Here is a 5434-nt window from a genome sequence, read left to right on the forward strand (position 1 = left end):
TCATGAGGTTGGAAAATGATGTGGATATATTGAAGCAACATCTCATGACATCAGTCAGGAAGTTAAAGCTTGGTCGCAAATGGGTCTTCCAAATGGACAATGACCCCAAGCATACTTCCAAAGTTGTGGCAAAATGGCTTAAGGACAACAAAGTCAAGGTATTGGAGTGGCCATCACAAAGCCCTGACCTCAATCCCATAGAAAATTTGTGGGAAGAACTGAAAAAGTGTGTGCAAGCAAGGAGGCCTGCAAACCTGACTCAGTTACACCAGCTCTGTCAGGAGGAATTGGCAAAAATTCACCCAACTTATTGTGGGAAGCTTGTTGTGAAAGGCTACCCGAAACGTTTGACGTAGCAATTTAAAGGCAATGCTACCAAATACTAATTGAGTGTATGTAAACTTCTGACCCACTGGAAATGTGATGAAAGAAATCATTCTCTCTACTATTATTCTGACATTTCACATTCTTAAAATAAAGTGGTGATCCTAACTGACCTAAGACAGGGATTTTTTACGAGGATTAAATGTCAGGAATTGTGAAAAACTGAGTTTAAATTTATTTGGCTAAGCTGTATGTAAACTTCCGACTTCAACTTTATAAGAGTCTTCTAATACTGTATTTTCCAGTTTAGTTCTCAGGAAACATATATCTTTATAAAAGTTATTCTTCAAAATATGCCACATTTTCGTTACATGAGAACAAACTAGCAAACCCCTTCTCCCACTCCTTAAGAGCCTGTGTAATATCAGAGTTCAGCCCACCTGCTCTTCCCTGACTTCCATTGCAATTTTATTATGCCGTTTTGGTCCTAACTTGTTTATTTGGCTTCAAAACTGTTCAGGATTTCTTGTCTGTATCTCCTTAAGGTGTAGTAACTGCCCTCTCTGATATCTCCATTTGAATAGGCACAGTCTTTTATCAAACATATGCTGTTGTTTCTTAAATTCCTTCCTAAAATGTTATCTTGTATTCCTATCATTACTGACCATAGACCCCCTAACTCATCATTCCTATAAGGCGTGTTCGGCTTGTAAACTTTCCTGGACTTCGGGATGTATTCTTTATTTGCATCGTTGTTCCCCATTTCAGAATATATGATATCACAAAATGTTTCATATCACACATATACATTTAGAGACGGCAGGTAGCTTAGCTGTTAGAGCATTAGGCCAGTAACCGAAAGGTTGGTAGTTCGAATACCTGAACCGACAAGGTGAAAAAACCTGTTGAGGCGTCCTTGAGCAAGGAACTTAACCCTAATTTGCTCCAGGGGTGCCGTACTGCTATGTCTGACCCTGTAGGTAGGCTGTCATTGTAAATAAATAAAAGTTACAAAAAAATCAAATGTTGTATCTTTGCAGAGTTTCGATGAGTTCCACCAGAGCTCTACATGCCATTTCAGAACATAGAAAGTCATTTGGAATATTTATGTTCTTACATTTAGGCCTATATGGGGTATCTTTAGCCCCGAATGATGCACAGTAATACCTGGTTGAGAAAGTTTGTGACCAACAGGGAATATCATAAATAAAAGAAAATGATCAGGAAGTCTACTTTTTTCTCCAATTAAGTCAAAACATCGGCATTCTTCAACCATCTGGTTACTGGGTAACAGCTTACATTCCAAACACGTTTCTAACTATATAGTCCACTACAGCTTTTCCTTTGCCAGATATAGATGTAAAGTTATCGCTTAAGGGGCATATCCTTCCATTAGTAATATACATTTTAGAATCCCTGAAAGAATTCTAATAGGGTTTCCCCATGATGATTAACATAATCATCCAAATCAAAATGTGATGGAATATCATCAATATCATTTATATAGTCATCTAACCTCCCAATTCGACTGTTAAGATCCCCACATATGTAAATAGCACCTGGTTCTGTAACTATTGTCGTGTGTGGAGGACCAAGACGCAACAGGGAAGTGTATACTCATCTTCTCTTTTTAATATATAAGAAGGAGAAACAAAATAAACACATATACAATTAACAGAAACGACACTAACAGTTCTGTCATGTGACAAGCACAAAACAGAATACAACTACCCACAAACCACAATACAAACACACCCCTAATTATAGGACCTTCAATCAGAGCCAACGATAGACAGCTGCCTCCAACTGAAGGCCCCAACACCAATTAACTAAACATAGAAATACAAATGACTAGACAGAACATAGAAATAAACTAACATAGAACAATAACCAAAACCCTGGGCTAATAAATCAAATACCCCTCTCTACATGGACACATACACACAACCACCCTGAACCACATAAAACAAATAACCCCTGCCACGTCCTGACCAAACTAAACACTAACAAATCACCTTTACAGGTCAGAACGTGACAGGTTCTGTATATAGGTATACTTGACTTAACATATGACTATAGAAGGGGGATGCATCTCTACCCCATGTGGACTGTTCAGGTGGCAAAAAGCATGAAAACACAACATAACAATAATCTGACACACTATGTTCAAAGCGCAAACCCATAATTCCTTCTATGGCTGTTTCGATCATTTAAATGTAATATGTAACATGTGGTTCCTACGTACACATGCACCACGCAGAGAGAACGGTCGCTATGTGCGTCCTAGGAGTACGTGTCGAAATTGATTGGATCGAAAGAAAGGGATCGCTGCTCTCAAATCAGCTTTCTACATTCAAATCTTTCCTTAACATTATGATTATTTCACAAAACTGACAACGGATCAACTCCGAGAGAGATATTACCACCTACGGCTGCAAACATTGAGGCGGCTTATTCTAATGCATACCCCATAAAAATGCATTCAATCACGGATTTGGCACATCATTGTGTACGTGTTAGGCTACACATCATGGAATATATTGAGACAAATTACAGACCATAGTCTACAAGTAGCAAATTAGAACTCAATTGATATAACATGAAATGTATTTCAATATGGTTGAAATAGACCTCGCCTACTGTTTATATTTTAATGCATTAATGCGGTCATCTCTGTTTTAATTTGAATAATATTTTTCTACGTCACTTGTTTGTATCAATTGCAAAGACATTGGCAACTTTGTATTTGTAGTCAACTTTGTTCTAAAGTTATCGGTGGTCACAGATAGACAGATAAACCATGTGATTTTATGTTTAGTAGAGATCTTCTGTGTATAAATTGGAACAGGAGGGCAAAAAAAGTATCTAACGACTCACTTAGCTGTTCTGATTGGTCTGAGGCAAGCGTTAGATTATAGACTTGTTCAAGTGCAACGTTAATATTGATGGTTTGGGGAATTAACTCTGAAAACCTTTGCGAAACTGGGCCTTGGTTAAGAGCATCTGCTAAATGACTCAAAGTAAATTGTAAATATTTACATACAGATCTCATATTTCTTTATTGAATTATTTATATTTAATATATATATATAATATATGTATGTATGTATATATATATAACTAATTAATCATTTGTACCGTTCTTTATTAAACATTTAGTTATTTGTTACATTTGACTGTGTTAAACATAGCAGTACTACATATTTCTGAGATTGAGGCAGATATTTAGCAAAAAAAACATGATTATTTGTCTCTCTAAAATGAAACCATTAAGTGATAGACATGTATTTGTTTTTAACCCCATGCCATGATTAGATAGGGAAAAAACACATTTTTTATCATTTTTTTAAACAATGAAAGCTAATTTACCAACATTTCTGAAATTGGATATATAGCGTTTTGGAATGAAACTCCTCTTATGTTTCACCATCTGAGCTCAGAGAGATGTAATGTTTGTCTCTGTTGTGTTGAAGCCTAATCAAACAGGAGGGACCAGCCTCCCCTGTAGCCAGCTGTGTGTCTATGAAGAGTGACCGGTCTATGGAACCTCCTATATATTTTAGACAGGGAGACTTTTCTACTGAACGAAGGTAAGAATAACTCTTGGGTCATGGTCAGTGAGTTAAATAACACTGTCTCTAGTCATTTCTCCTCTCAAATTTTCCAATTAGTTTTGTTCTTTTCATAATATTCAGGCTAATACTTTTTTCCATTTCTTAGTACTAAAACAATGTTAAACAAACACAACATTCCCTCGGTGTGTGTGTGTGTGTGTGTGTGTGTGTGTGTGTGTGTGTGTGTGTGTGTGTGTGTGTGTGTGTGTGTGTGTGTGTGTGCACTCCCTGGATAATCTCATGTTTTGTCCACAGAAACCAACAGGAGAGATCAGAGTCAGAGATTCTCAGTGGTCAGTCTTCCCTAAGTCATCAAACAGACCTGGCCTCCATATTCAGTGTATGTGGTCCTGTTATGTACATTTACTTTTGTTTACATCAAGTAAAGTTGATCTGTCAATCATTCATTAATGTGTTAATGAGAAAGCATTTCTTCTCTTGCTTAACTTATTTACTTTATTTATTTCAGTTGCTTGAAGAGAATATTATGACATTTGTGAAGAATGAGCTGAAGATGTTCAAGAGGATTCTTGGTTCAGAACTCCCAGAAGGCTTTGAGAGTCAGAAGCAGGATAAGGAAGTGGTGGATGCTGAGGATGAGAAGCAGGAGAGCAGTGCTAGAGAGGGGGCTCTGAAGATCGCACTGCATGTCCTGAGGAAAATGAACCAGAAGGAGCTTGCTGACACACTGGAGAAAAGTAAGAACTGTCTGCCTCATGTTGAAGGTTGTTTTAAAACAAACATATAAAAGCTGTAGCTAAAGTAGCTGTGTAACTCAATTATATTCTAGCATCCTTAACATAACACCTAGTGGCCTCATCAAGTTGCAATGGAATGTGTTGTGTTGATGAATTTAGACAGAGAGAAGAGGAGAGACAGAGGAGAGACAGAGAGGAGAGAGACAAAATATTAATGATACCATCAATAATAATAATAATAATTGTCACGTCCTGACCCTTGTAAGATGTCATTTTCTATAGTAGAGTAGGTCAGGGCGTGACAGGGGGTGTTTTGTGTTTTCTATGTTTTCTATTTCTATGTTTAAGTTCTAGGTTTTCTATTTCTATATTGGGTTTTTTGGGGTTGATCTCTAATTGGAGGCAGCTGGTCCTCGTTGCCTCTAACGAGAGATCATATTTAAGTAGGGGTGTTTCTTCCTTGGGGTTTGTGGGTTATTCATTTTTGAGTAGTGTTTATTTTCGCTCTGTCACTTTTTTTTGTTGTTGTACAATTCAAGTTTATTATTGTATTGCATTAAGTTTCACTGATTAAATAATATGTGGAACTACACAAACGCTGCATCTTGGTCCGCTCCTTCAAACAACCGTGACAATAATAAGTCACACTAGTGTGTAATGCATTATGAAAACATTTACACATTATATAGGCAGTTAAGAAAATTAATTATTACTAAGTACAACTTTATAACACATTCCTACAGCACTGTAAGCATTAAAACAGACGTAATATTAATTTCCTCTGTGTTATTTCTTTTT

General features: G+C 36.8%; 1 long non-coding RNA gene across 1 annotated transcript; it reads left to right on the plus strand.

Annotated features, from left to right (window-relative positions):
* The first annotated feature begins 3795 nt into the window (after positions 1 to 3795).
* On the plus strand, positions 3796 to 4364 carry LOC115207769 (uncharacterized). Its single transcript, XR_003881052.1, has 2 exons — positions 3796 to 3914; positions 4194 to 4364. It is a non-coding gene; the product is annotated as an uncharacterized LOC115207769 (long non-coding RNA).
* Positions 4365 to 5434: the final 1070 nt, after the last annotated feature.

The sequence above is a fragment of the Salmo trutta genome, chromosome 1 (genome assembly GCF_901001165.1).
Source record: "Salmo trutta chromosome 1, fSalTru1.1, whole genome shotgun sequence".
Taxonomy (NCBI): Eukaryota; Metazoa; Chordata; class Actinopteri; order Salmoniformes; family Salmonidae; genus Salmo; species Salmo trutta.